The following is a 13,253-nucleotide window of genomic DNA, read 5'->3' as shown; positions in this document are numbered from 1 at the left end:
GAATTACTTGTGGCGCTGTTACTTGTTGATATTACTTTCCTACCCGACTGAGACCATACCATACTCAGCTTTACATCCTCAGAAGCTAGCCCAGTACTTGACCATAGAAAGTATTCAATGAATGGTTATTGAACACATTTCCCTCTTCAAAAATAATCCCTCAATGTGACCGGTTAACTCTATGTGATTATCTGCAGCACAGGGCAAGTTTCTGACCTCACAGACTAGCCCATGCTGGAACTGCACAACTCAGACGGGCCTCGAATGCGCTGGTCGGCACTCGAAACCAGCCAAAATTCAGATTGGGACTTGAGCCCACTGTCTTCTAATTGGGATTACATATCTGGCCTCAGGACTTAACGAAGCTCAGGTTCTTTATGTCTCATCGCAGAGAGAATTCAGCAAGAGACAAAGTGATAGGTAAGAAGTGGATTTATTTAGAGAGATGCATATTCCATAGACAGAATGCGATCCTTCTCAAAAGGCAAGAACGGCCTTGGGAGGAAGACACTCCACAGACAGTGTGGGCCATCTCAGAAGGCGAGAGGCCCCCAAATATGGCGTGGTTAGCTTTTATGGGCTGGGTAATTTCATAGGCTAATGAGTGGGAGGATTATTCCAACTATTTTGGGGAAGGGGCGGGATTTCCAGGAATTGGGCCACCGCCCACTTTTTGGCCATTTAGGGTTGGCCTCAGAACTGTCGCGGCGTTGGTAGGTGTGTCAGTAGCTAATGCATTACAGTGAACATATAACGAGGCTCAAGGTCCGCTGGAAGTTGAATCTTCCACCATCTTGGACCTAGTTGGTTCTAACCAGTTTTTGTCGTGTGCTATGGCTACGTCATTCTTTTAAAGGTTGCACCCTGCGCCCTTCCCTCCTGTTTCAATTCCACTAACAGGCACTTATTAACTTTTTAGGAGATTTTTCTTACGTGGAATTGAAATCTGCCTTTCTATTACTTTCAAATATTCTTCCTACTTCGCCCTCTGGGGTCAAAACTGCAAATCAAATACCTCTTCCTGTGTGATATTTGATATTCTAAGTCTCTTCTTCTCCATGTTAAACATTTCTAATTCCTTGAATTTTCTCTTACATGACAAGCTTTCTTAGTGCTCATTGCCTGGGTGACTCTCTTTGAATATTTGTTCATATTTATGAGCATATGTCTGAGTATTCTCCCCTGAAACCACTCCTGCTTATTTTTTTTTTTCTTTTTTGCATTACGCGGGCCTCTCACTGATGTGGCCTCTCCCGTTGCGGAGCGCAGGCTCCGGACGCGCAGGCTCAGCGGCCATGGCTCACGGGCCCAGCCGCTCCGCGGCATGTGGGATCTTCCCGGACCGGGGCACGAACCCGTGTCCCCTGCATCGGCAGGCGGACTCCCAACCACTACGCCACCAGGGAAACCCCACTCCTGCTTATTAATAACCCTTTTAAGGTGAGTGCCAGGAATTGCCCTCCAGGCTTTGGGGCAGGCTCACCTAGGCAGAGTAGCTGGGTGTAATCTCCTCCTTTGCCTTCTGCTTTCTTTTTCTACCGACTGATGGAGGAACCCGCAGAGCACTTAGATTTGTTAAGAGGCCACCACAATAGAGTGCAGATTCACAGGAATGCAGCCCTGGGGAAATGCAGGACAGGGAGGCTGAGTTTTGATGAGAATAGGATGGAGAACTATCTGGGGAGTTGGAGTTTTGTGGGAGAGGCAAAGCCGAGTTGGGAGTTATCGTGGGCGGAGAAATGGGGAAAGGGAAGGGATCCCGAAAAGTCAAAGAGGAAATAGGAGCAGGGGTGCCTGGGGAGGTCATCCCAGCCAGGAGGCCAAGAGGAAAGGCCTGGGGGTGTGGCGGGGAAGAGAGGGGTGCCGAGAGAACCTTCCCCTCGCCCATAGTCCAGTGCTTAAAAAGTCTTCGAAATGGCAACTTCTGAACTAAATCTGACGCTACAGTTATTGAGTTTAAATGTCAAAGAAAAAGGATTCCATTTTAATTTCATTTTCATAGGCTTCTGCTCTATGAATTTTGCATCAAAATGTTTTACATTTCCACTTATACAAAATGTATGATTGAATTCAGAATAAAAAATGATAAATTACAGAGATACATGTTAGATCTCCTATTCTAACGCCAGCCTATTAGTTAAGCAAATTCAGTCTTCAATTCAATTCAAATAGGCAAATATTTTCACTAGTAAAAAGCTGAAATATAAATAACTGGCTTATATCTATAGTTTTTTTCCTGGTCAGTTGGTAGGATAATTTGCTGTGCATTTGGTCTCTTTTCATCAAGAGAAAGCAGTGAGCCTCTAATTCCCTATCTATCACTATCTCTTCTCCTTTGTCTCGACAATTTCTTTCTTCAGAAAAACCTCCTTGGGATGGCTTAGCAGAACGAGGCTTCCATAGCTAGATGGGTGTCTTGGCAATCATCGAGTTCAACCATTATTTCATTGCAGATGAAAGGACCAGAGATTGCTTACTTGCTTGCAGTTACACAGCTAGCTGCTAGCCGACTGTTAGTCACTTAAGAGAGTGTTGTAATGCCTTTTCGTAGACTTCTGGCGTTTGTTTGGGTAATTCGTCTTCTGTGCCAGAATTCCCAGTCCTCCATCTCTCCTCCCCAGCTCCAGTGTTGCCTCCTCTTAATTACAACAAGTGTACACACTTGGAACGAACAGAGGCTCTGCCTTTTCTACAAGAAATGTGAAGACCACGCAGAGAGATTTAGGGACTATTTCTAACACATCATCTAAATCAGGTGGGGAATATTGGTGTGGAGGATGCCTGAGAGAAAAATACAAGGTGAGTATAGAGTAGGCAGGTTGCAACTGATTATGCTTTATGTCTAGCTAGTCTCTAGGTGCATCTGCCTGATGTAGACATGGGGATAGGGGAGAGCAGGGAGAGGCTGATGAGACCATTGTGTTTTTAACTTGATTCCCCTGGATGACTGGGAATGAATGGAAACTTTCTGAGTAAACATGTTAATTAACTTCTTTGTGACTCAGTTTCCTCGTCTATTAAATGGGGATAATCACAGTATCGTTTTTCCTCGTCCGGTAAGTGTGAGAATTGAATGAGTTATGCATAAAGCATACAGACTTCTGCTTGGCACAAAGTAAGTGCTATGTATGTGTTGGCAACAATAGTTATTATTACAGACGAGTATACCATATGGGCACAGAGGAAAGAACAGATAATTCTGGAAGATCATAGAGGAGATGACATTTGAGTTGAGCCTTAATATAGTTGTTTGCTGGCAGAGATAGGGCAGGAATAGGTACAGGAGAGGTTAATCCATGCAGACAGAACATCGCATGCATGAACAAGGACTCATGAAAGAGGATGGGGTGACTGGAAGACTAACAGTCGACCGATTACTCGTAGGTCCTTAAATACATTTCTTTCAAAGATGCAATAAAGGGAAAATTACCAACTTACTTGGAGAAAATATACTCTTACTGTGTTTTGTTCTGCCATTGTCCTGAAAGCACTGATTGCATGTGTATATGTGAAGGCAACCCCCATAAGCTGACGAAAGCTGTCTTTATACCTACAAGAGTATATAGACACTTCTATGTCCACACGCATACCAGTTTCTATGCATGGAGACAATTGTCCTTTGTGGTTGGTTTGGAAATCATCCTGTTCCCGGTCTTGTAAAGTTCAGACTTGTATTGACTGTCGTGATCACAGACTTTTAGACCACAGAGATGACATAATCCAGTGACCTCATTTTATAGCCAAAAGCCTGAGGCCCAGAGAGTAACTTGCTCAGCGTTACTACATCACCTGGTTAGTGGGAGAGCCAGGATGAAAACTGGGGTATTGTTATTGGCTGGGTTGTGTACCCCCAAATGCATATGTTGAATTCCTATTCCCCCAGGAGCATAGAATGTGTCTGTGTTTGGAGATAGGATCTTTTTTTAAAAATTTATTTATTTATTTATTTATTTATTTAGGGCTGTGTTGGGTCTTCATTTCTGTGCGAGGGCTTTCTCTAGTTGTGGCAAGCGGGGGCCACTCTTCATCGCGGTGCGTGGGCCTCTCACTATCGGGGCCTCTCTTGTTGCGGAGCACAGGCTCCAAACACGCAGGCTCAGTAGTTGTGGCTCACGGGCCCTGTTGCTCCACGGCATGTGGGATCTTCCCAGACCAGGGCTCGAACCCGTGTCCCCTGCATTGGCAGGCAGATTCTCAACCACTGCACCACCAGGGAAGCCGGAGATAGGATCTTTAAAGAGGTGATCAATTTAAAATGAAGTCATCAGGGTGGGCCCTAATCTAATGTGAGTGGTGTCCTTATTAGAAGGAGATACTGGACACAGACACCTGCAGAGGGAAGACCATGTGAAGATACAGGGAGAAGATGGCCATCTGTAAGCCAAACAGAGAAGTCTCAGAAGAAATCCACCTGCTGGCACCTTGATCTTGGACTTCTAGCCTCCAGAACGATAAGAAAACAAATTTCTGTTGTGTAAGTCACCCAATCTGTGGTGGGCTGTTACGGCAGCCCTGGAAACTAATACAGATGTCCAACTGCAGGATTCACACTCTTGTAACTACCTCTACAGATGAGTAAGATGAGGCCAGGATGCCCGGCAGGATTTTTCTGCAAGTCCTCAGCTGCTGAGGGGAGATCGGGGCCTGCACTTGGCACAGGGAGAGGCCTCTGTCACTCGGCCCTTCTCCAGCCCTGGAAGACTCTTGGAATGAGTGCCTACACGATGTACAACCACACCCTATGAATCAATTGGTACCCACAAGACTCCGAAGGAGTTTCACCAAGTCAACTCAATGAAAAGCTGACACCAATGGTATTTATTCATTGATAATAACGATGGTGATTTAATTTGGGTACAGTCGATAAATATTACTGGTTTATTTACATGTCTTTATCTTGATTGTAGTCTTGTCGTTGGCAAGGACTATAATAATGTACTCCTTTATGTATTCTTTGCTGTCAATAAAAAATCTTCATTACATGATAAAAAGAGAAATTATCAGCAATAATTCAGACAAACAGTGCCCCTGCTTTGGCATCAGCACAGGGTCGTTTAATTGGGGCCTCTTGGAAACTCTCTGACTCCCTGTTGACACACTGCCATCTGGTGGAGCAGGGCCTGTGGACCGCCTTTCACAGTCTGATGCGCCTGTGTCTTGACATATGTTTGTTCCCGTTTCCTGCTGCTTTTCCTGACAGCTGTCCAAATCCAAGGGTGAGATCCATGCAGGTCTAGGTCTTTGCAAAATACTGCAGGAAGCAACAATTGTCTTTGATTTTCTCCTGCTTTGCCTTTCAATGATGCTAGCAGCCTGGTGTTCCCTGTTTTTGGATGAAAACTTGAATCCCATTCACCATATTAACATCTCTCTCCCTCCCCCAAATCCCCTTTATTTGCATAGAACTCACAGTTTAGAAATTTCTTCTGAAACTACTCTCTCATTTGATCCTCAAACAGATTTTTAGAGTAGTCTGGTCTAGAATATTACCCTCATTCAACAGAAATTTATTGACTATTGATCATGCTCAATACTGGCATCTAGGGGCACAGAGATGGAAAGACCAGGGCCACCTTAATCCACTGGGTACACAAGGCCCAGTGCCTGGACTCCACAATATTTTTAGGGACCTGTGAAAATGTTTTAATCCTTTTAAAATCAGAACCAAAAAAATGAACTTTTAGGTGGAATAAATATCACTTGTTATGATGTATGATCCTTTTAATGTATTGTTGAATTCAGTTAGTATTTTGTTGAGAATTTTTTTTTTAATAAATTTATTTATTTTTGGCTGCCTTGGGTCTTCGTTGCTGCGCGTGGGCTTTCTCTAGTTGCGGCGAGCGGGGGCTACTCTTTGTTCAGGTGCCCGGGCTTCTCATTGCGGTGGCTTCTCTTGTTGCAGAGCACAGGCTCTAGGCGCGCAGGCTTCAGTAGTTGTGGCACATGGGCTCAGTAGTTGTGGCTCGTGGGCTCTAGAGCGCAGGCTCAGTAGTTGTGGCGCATGGGCTTAGTTGCTCCACGGCACGTGGGATCTTCCCAGACCAGGGCTCGAACCCATGTCCCCTGCATTGGCAGGCAGATTCTTAACCACTGTGCCACCAGGGAAGTCCCTGTTGAGAATTTTTGCATTCATATTCATCAGGGATATTGGCTGTAGTTTTCTTGTAGTGTCCTTGTCTGGTTTTGGTATCAGGGTAATACTGTCTTTGTAAAATGAGTTGGAAGTGTTCTCTCCTTTTTTATTCTATGGAAGAGTTTGAGAAGATTGCTACTAATTCTTTTCAAATGTTTGGTAGAATTCAACAGTGAAGCCATCTGGTCCTGGTCCTTATTGGGAAGTTTTTGATGACTGATTCAATCTCCTTACTACTAATTAGTCTGTCTAGATTTTCCTTTTTTTCATGATTCAGTCTTGGTAGGCTGTATATTTCTAGGATTTCATCCACTTCTTCTGAATTGTTCAATTTGTTCATAGTAGTCTCTTATGATCATTTCTATTTGTGTGGTATCAGTTGTGATGACTCCTCTTTCATTTCTGCAGTGGCATCGGATAGTCAGCCCTCTGTATCTGCAGATGCAAAACCTGCAAATATGGAGAGCTAACTGTTCTCCAAAGATAACTCATTAATTTTAAAAAATAGAATTTTGAACTCATATACTTAAACCTGTTTGAGGGGTTCCAAACACTTGCAATTATTTTCATTTTTGAAGCCCAAATTGTATTTTCTTTGACCAGCGAAAGCCTCTTTACTTTGGTTCCTGATTCCTTTTGGCAAAATCCTAGTAGTATTTGATAGCTTCCTTGCTATCTAGAAAGACAAGATGTTCTAGGCTTATCTTATACATTTCCTTCCCTAGACCTGAAAGTCAGCTGTTTTTGTCAAGAAGTACTAGCTTCTTTTAGTGGGAAACAGTGTTGCAAATTGAGATCTGATACTAGGTACTATGGTCTGAATTGTGTCCACCCACTTCCCCAAATTCATGTGTTGAAACCCTAGCCCCCAATGTGACTGTATTTGGCAACAGGACCTTTAGGAGGTAACCAAGGTTAAAAGAGTTCATAAGAGTGGGGCCCTAGTCTGATGACCAGAGAGTTCTACTATGTGAGCACAAAGCAGGAAGGTGGCCATGTACAAGCCAGGAAGGGAAGTGAATCAGCCAGCGCCTGGATCTGGGACTTCTAGCTTCCAGAACTGTGAGAAATCATTGTCTGTTGTTTAAGCCACCCAGTCCGTGATTTTTATTTTTTTTTAATGGCAGCCTGAGCAGACTAATACACTAGGGCTGCTTATTGTTCCTGGATTGGTGATTACTTCTAGCTTCTTTAATGGACAAGGCCAAGTAAACTTTATTCCACATTATACAGTTTACAGCCCCAGGATAAAAACACTGAAACTACCAACTAGATTATATAATAGAATATTTTTGTCACTAAACACTAATTCACTAAAAAGTGATTTAGTTATAATCACTAAAAGGTTGAAAGCTTTTCCCTATACTTTCCCCAGATAGCTGTACTGTATTTTTAGGGAGCATAGAATTGCCATTACACAATGTTCTCTCCCTTTTAATCTTCATTTAGACTTACAAGTAAGTATGGGCTTAATGCTCATCACCCATCTTTTATTTTTCTATGCATCTGGTGCCCAGGATCTTGAGTTTTCCTCCAGCCTTACTGACGTATAATTGACAAGTAAAACTTGTATTTATTTATTTATTTTTAATTTAATTTTTTTTTTTGGGCTGTGCCACACGGCATGCGGGATCTTAGTTCCCCGACCAGGGGTTGAACCCGTGCCCCCTGCAGTGGAAGTGCAGAGTCTTAACCACTGGACCACCAGGGAAGTCTCCCAAACCTGTATTTATTTAAAGTGTATAATATGTTAATTTAATATATATACAATATTTATATCTGTATCTATACTGTGAAATGATTACCACAGTCAAGCTAATCAACACATGAATCACTTCACATGGTCATCTTTTGTGTATGTTCTGAGAACACTTAAGATTTTCTTTCAACAGTCCTTGTATCATTCTCTCGCTAATCAATTTAGTCACCTGAAACAAATTCTCTTAAAGAGTCCTCAAGGAGGCCTCATGAGAACCATACTCCCTGTGTTCTTGACTTGATAACAGGAATATCACAAAAGTGATGCTGGGCTCTTCCCCTTGGATCGCATCCGGTAGCAGGTGGTGTTAATTTCATCCATCTCTTTTGCATTACGCAGGCCTCTCACTGTTGTGGCCTCTCCCGTTGCGGAGCACAGGCTCCGGACGCGCAGGCTCAGCGGCCATGGCTCACGGGCCCAGCCGCTCCACGGCATGTGGGATCTTCCCGGACCGGGGCACGAATCCGTGTCCCCTGCATAGGCAGGCGGACCCTCAACCACTGCGCCACCAGGGAAGCCCCCACTTCCACTCCTATCAGAAAAGATAAGCAGAAGCATTTTGCCCTCACCTGGGAGGAATAAAGGATGACCTTTACAGTTCTGTCTCAGAGCCTCGCCAAGTCTCTTGCTCTCTGGCACATATAGTTTAGAAGGACTTGACCATCCTGATCTCCCACAGAACATCATGCTGGCCCTTGACATTGATGACATTTTTCTAGTTGCATCCGGAAGATGGAATTACAAGGCACTCTGGTAAGATGCATGTGTGCTAGAGGGTGGGAGCTCAGAAGTGCTTGCTCTATCAATGAAACTTCTAGGGTCCTGTGGTCTGGGGCATATTGGAACAGCCACTGTTTTTTGTTTTTTGTTTTTATTGCGGTATAGTTGCTTTACAATGTTGTGTTAGTTTCTGCTATACAATGAAGTGAATCAACTATATGTATAATTATACATCCCCTCCCTCTTGGACCTCCCTCCCACCCATCTAGGTCAGCACAGAGCACTGAGCTGAGCTCCCTGCGCTATACAGCAGGGTCCCACTAGCTATTTATTTTACACATGGTAGTGTATATGTGTTGATCCTAATCTCCCAATTCATCCCACCCTTCCTTCTCCGCCCCCGTATCCACACGTCTGTTTTCTACATCTGTGTCTCTATTCCTGCCCTGGTTCTTCTATATCATTTTTCTAGATTCCATATATATGCGTTAATATACGGTATTTTTTTTCTCTTTCTGACTTACTTCACTCTGTATGACAGACTCTAGGTCCATCCACATCTCTACAAATGACCCAATTTCATTCCTTTTTATGGAACTGTTAAGCGAGGCACATGCTGCACCTCGCACTGCTCTCCACAAAGGAAGGACATGCTGTTTGTGGGCCTCTTTGGATTTTGGGGCTTCATATCTGACGTTTGGCCGTGCTGCTCTGACTCAAGCACTGGCTAACCCGTTAGGTCGCCAGTTTTGAGTGGAGCCCAATACAAGAAGCATTGGCAGAAGTCCAGTCTTCATTTCAAACTGTCCCACAAATTTCACTGTAAAATCCAGCAGACCTAAAATTATTGTATCTCTGGCAGACAGAGATGCAACCTCCAGCCAGCTCCCATACGAGACCCCAGGGCAAGGCCATGCCTGTTCCGTGAACAACGATTCTCTATTTGAAAATACAGCCAACTTGCAGCTGGGCCCTGGTAGAGAGGAGATGTCTGACTTACAGGACACCAAGTGAGTATGCAGCCTGAACTACTGACGTTGAACTGAGTCTTAACTGCTTGACTAAACTACAACACTCATAATACAACTAAATTCAACTACAGAGCAGCATGACAGTGTAGGATGGAAACAGTATCTATGAGGTCAAGCCTGAACACGCCCAGAAGGCCCAAGTGTTTCAAGTTATCTATGGCTGTGCAAGAAACTGCCCAGAACTTCGTGGTTCAAGACAAGCACTTATTTATATGTCAATTCTAATCTCCCAGTTTGTCCCACCCTCCCCTTCCCACCCTGTGTCCACACGTCTGTTCTCTGTGTCTGCGCCTCTATTCCTGCCATGGAAATAGGTTCATCTGTATATACACTACCATGTGTGAAACAGACGGCTAGTGGGACCCTGCTGTATAGCACAGGGAACTCAGCTCGGTGCTCTGTGGTGACCTAGATGGGTGGGATGGGGGAGGGGGTGGGAGGGAGGTCCAAGAGGGAGGGGATATAGGTGTACATAGAGCAGATTCACTTCACTGTACAGCAGAAACTAACACATTGTAAAGCAATTATACTCCAATTAAAAACAAAAAACAAAAACCAAGGGCTTGTTATTTCTCATGATTCCGTGGGCTGGGAATTCAGGCAGGACTTGGCTGGGCAGTTCATCGTCTCTATGCTGTGAGGTCCTGAATGTGCTCAGGCTGGATCATCTGAAAGGGCTTCCTTCACATGCTGGGCTCTTCAGGGCTCCTTCACACGGCCACTCTCTTGCCACGTGGCTGCTTTGGGTTTCCTCACAGCTTTGTGGTCTGTCAGGGTAGCTGGACTTCTGACCTGGTATGTGGCTTCCAAGAGAGTAAGAGTGGAATTGCCAGTTCTCTGAAGCACTAGGCCTAGAGCTGCCACTTCTGCTGTAAGGACTTGTCAAAATGAATCAGAAGGCCAACTCAGATTCATGGGAGAAAGGAAACTAGAGTTTAGGACCAGCAAAGAAAATGTGTCCCTTGATCTGCTTCACAATTTCAGGACAGAATAGCAACTCGTGGCACTTCTGACACAGAATTGAGGTCCAGGAGGCCCCGGAGTGGAGAAGAGGGGAACTTGTTAGCCAATGGGGGAATTCCTTAAACGTCTGCATTGAAAACCAATCGAATGGTACCTCCTGAGGACCTCGGGAGCTGGTCTGGGCCCAGGTGATGCTCTGAGCCTACGGGCCCCTCGCTGAAGCCGGTCTTCGGTGATGGAGTTTTTTCTGCTGATAGGGGGAGACGCGGCTCCACAGCACAGACGCAGTTCTGGCTTTCTTCCGGGAGGGGGCAGTGCAGGCCACACCGCAGGCCGAGACACCGCGGCTCCCTGACAATCCGCTCCTGACTGCAGCACAGGGTCGCTCCAAACAAAGCCGAGGCGGTTCGGCCTTAAACCTCCGTCGGGCGCCGGGCTGAACTGCTAAGAGGTGAAAAACCTGTGAGAACTCAGAGAAAGCCCGCTTGACAGTCTACACTCTACATGATTATCAAATCAGTTTCCTTGCTCATGAGATTTCTGTTAACTTTTAACACGTGATTGAGACTGTCTGTACTTAGAGTAACCAAAGCTGCGGAACACATGAGATGCTTAGGGTTACTATCTGAGACCTAACTTGGGTATCTCCTGACTTTAATATGTTTTCGTATCAGCCTTCTCAGTATTCAATATATCTCAGTTTTATCTAGTGCTGGGCATTTTTTTAAATGTGGAGGATAAATGAAAAATAGACATTTGTTTAACTGTAATCCCTCCCCCCGCTTTTGTTGTTGTTGAAAATTATAACTGGGATCATTGAGGAATCACTGTCCAGTGGGAGGTATGGTGAACTTGGACTCAGAAGACCTGGGGCTGGACTCGGGTCTGCAAAGTCATTAGCTGTGCATGGGGTCCTCAAGTAAACCACTTACCCTGATTCCTCATCTGTGAAACAGAAACGATGAGATATGTCCTTTTTTCATTCACAGGACTTTATGACGCTCCCATGAAGCAAGGTATTTGGAACTTTTCTATACATGGAAGTGTTCTGCACATGTAAGGTATTGTTGAATTACACTTTATACTTTTGAACTTAAATGTTTTTGAGGAAAAATGATAGAGGTTAATTGTAGAACAATTCAAACAATACTCAAAACTACAGAAAGGAATGTAAATCCCTCAAAATTTCACCATCAAGGAATTATCACTGTTAACATTTGAACATGTCTTCAGACAACTCTGCATGTACATATATACACATGTATATAAACAATGTTTCAAAAATTGAATTGTATTATACATTCTGTTATTTAAATGCCTCCCCCCACACCCTCAACACTGCATAATAGCCAATATTTATGAATCTATAATAATGCGTCAGGCTTTGTCTAAGCCTTTTAAGTGAGCCCTTATTTAATCTCAGAGCAGTGGCATTGAGTGTGTACTTTTTTGTCTGAGTATGTACTTTTATTGTAAAGACAGGAAACTGAGGTTCAGAGAAGCGAAATAACAGATTTTCCGATTTCCTGCCATTTTAAGGAATCTTACAACAAACATATTTGCTTCTGCTTACAGTTTTTCCCACTTTTAGTATGTCTTCAGCATTCTGTTTGTTAGTAGACAAATCAAGAGGGCTGCTTGTTCAAAAATGTCAATTCTCACACCTACAAATCTCTAGGGGAAGAGACATGGGTTGAGAATTTTTAAACAAGCTGTCCTTGGAGGTTGTTATATGTACCATCACGTTTGAGAACCACAACCTTGGTTTAAATTCCTAGATTGGGATTGCTGGCTCGATTTTGAACTTGAGACATAATGCCAAACGGCCCTTCAGAAATGTCAACCAGTTTCCATTCCCACAAACCGTGTGTGACTAATTTAGGCTCTTTTGTTTGGATCTCTCTGTATTCCACAATATTACCTTGTACATTGCTTCCTAGTTTGTCGTCAGGACAGTAACGTACTTGTAGGCTGTTTAGCGCACGTGTGTGTGCACCCACTAAAGTTTCAATTTGAGGTTGAGCACTTTTCTTCAAATATGTTAATTATTTTGAGGTTCAGGAGGCTTTCTGCATATTCTGTTTAATGATACCCTCTCTTTCTCTCTCATCTCTTCAACACCTTGCCTCATGTGCTGCTCTCTGTCTGGTCTCTAAGCCGTTGTCTTCGGGGCTGTAAAACCTACTTTTCTAAAATTATACTGGATAAATGAAGGTATAAACTCTGCACAATTAGTACCTCCAGATGGAAACAAATTCTCGTTCTTTCCACAAGAAGTCAACTACAGTCTACCCTCTGCCCCCCGTTGGATCCCCCTAGTTTATCCTATTCTTAATCTAGAGTCCTTCTGCTGAATTCTCCAAAGTCTTAATCCTACCAACTTCCAGTCTCCCCATGTCAGAACTAAAATCCTTCCCCTTAGCTACGTAAGCATCGTTCCTTTACTGAACTCCATATTTTGTAAAGCAAGATTCTCCTCGTACTAAAGTTCTAAATAAAACTTTTTCTCCTTTTCAAAAACTATCTTCCTCCTACCTAGGAAACTAGATTTCATTGAATTTCTTTGTCCTCAAAGTAAAGAGCTATTTCCTCTCCTAAAGGAGACAGAAAGACTTTTTTTCTTTTTTTGACTAATTCATTAACAACT

At 43.7% G+C, this 13,253-nt stretch overlaps 2 long non-coding RNA genes across 2 annotated transcripts; both read left to right on the top strand.

Moving 5' to 3' along the window:
- The first annotated feature begins 1,458 nt into the window (after positions 1–1,458).
- On the top strand, positions 1,459–5,795 carry LOC113612784 (uncharacterized). The gene is made up of 2 exons (XR_003429960.1): positions 1,459–2,799; positions 4,307–5,795. It is a non-coding gene; the product is annotated as an uncharacterized LOC113612784 (long non-coding RNA).
- A 2,525-nt stretch (positions 5,796–8,320) lies between these two features.
- LOC113612785 (uncharacterized) lies at positions 8,321–9,941 on the top strand. The gene is made up of 3 exons (XR_003429961.1): positions 8,321–8,645; positions 9,475–9,622; positions 9,715–9,941. It is a non-coding gene; the product is annotated as an uncharacterized LOC113612785 (long non-coding RNA).
- The last annotated feature ends 3,312 nt before the right edge of the window (positions 9,942–13,253 follow it).

The sequence above is a fragment of the Aethalodelphis obliquidens genome, unplaced genomic scaffold (assembly GCF_003676395.1).
Source record: "Aethalodelphis obliquidens isolate GAN/ISIS:26980383/991018 unplaced genomic scaffold, ASM367639v1 scaffold82, whole genome shotgun sequence".
In the NCBI taxonomy this organism is placed as follows: Eukaryota; Metazoa; Chordata; class Mammalia; order Artiodactyla; family Delphinidae; genus Aethalodelphis; species Aethalodelphis obliquidens.
This window is presented reverse-complemented; position numbering and strand designations above follow the sequence as displayed.